Raw genomic sequence first — 924 nt, 5'->3', positions numbered from 1 at the left:
TCCACCTCCTGGATCGGCCTCTACCACTCCTGCCCTCCACCTCTAGGTGGCTGGGCCGCTGGTGCTGGAGTCATGGGCTGCTGCCCCTGCTGTACTGCCATGCCCCTAAGCCTGGGGCAGTATCTCCTCATGTGGCCTGGGTCACCGCACTCAAACAACGTGGTGCGGCAACCTGTTGCCCTGATGACTGTCCCTGATGACTCGTAGACCCCGTGGGAGGAGCCTGAATAGCCGGTGGACGTTCAGAGGCAAAATTTGAGAGCCAAAATTTCAGAGGCAAATTTTTCTCCCTCAGTATCAGTATCGTTCCTTGCATGCAAATCATTGTTCGATTTTGTTCCTGCCCAGCAATTCTTTGCGTGTAGTTTGTTGCACTTAATCTCTTCTCCTTTGTCATTTTCTCTGCATCGAACCAGCGAACTGGTATGTTTTTTATTTTACTTTTATGCATTTTTCTTTTTGTATAACTGTAATTGCGATCAATGTTGTGTTTGGCATCAAGTATGTGTGAAATTTCAAAAATAATAATTATAACTTGATTCAGTATGGAATAAGGAGCGGATTTTTGTGAGGAAGTTATTCAGAACTTTTTTGTATTGAAATGTGTTTGTGGTTCAATCAATATATTTGATTATGTAAGGATATTTCATAAAAATAGTCGTACGAATTCATAAGCTACCGTGTTTGTGAATTTTTAGTTAACTGTGCTTCTATAAAAGTTAAGGACCAAGTGTCCTTAATTTTTGACCTTGGAAGTCGAAGTTCAGGACCATGTGTCCTTAACTTTTGAACTTGGAACTCAAACTTCAGGACCAAGTGTCCTTAACTTTTGAACTTATAAGTCAAAGTTCAGGACCAAGTGTCCTTAACTATTGAACGTGTAAGTCTAAGTTCAGGACCACGTGTCCTTAACTTTTGAACTTG

The sequence above is a fragment of the Nicotiana attenuata genome, unplaced genomic scaffold, assembly GCF_001879085.1.
Source record: "Nicotiana attenuata strain UT unplaced genomic scaffold, NIATTr2, whole genome shotgun sequence".
Classification (NCBI taxonomy): domain Eukaryota; kingdom Viridiplantae; phylum Streptophyta; class Magnoliopsida; order Solanales; family Solanaceae; genus Nicotiana; species Nicotiana attenuata.
This window is presented reverse-complemented; position numbering follows the sequence as displayed.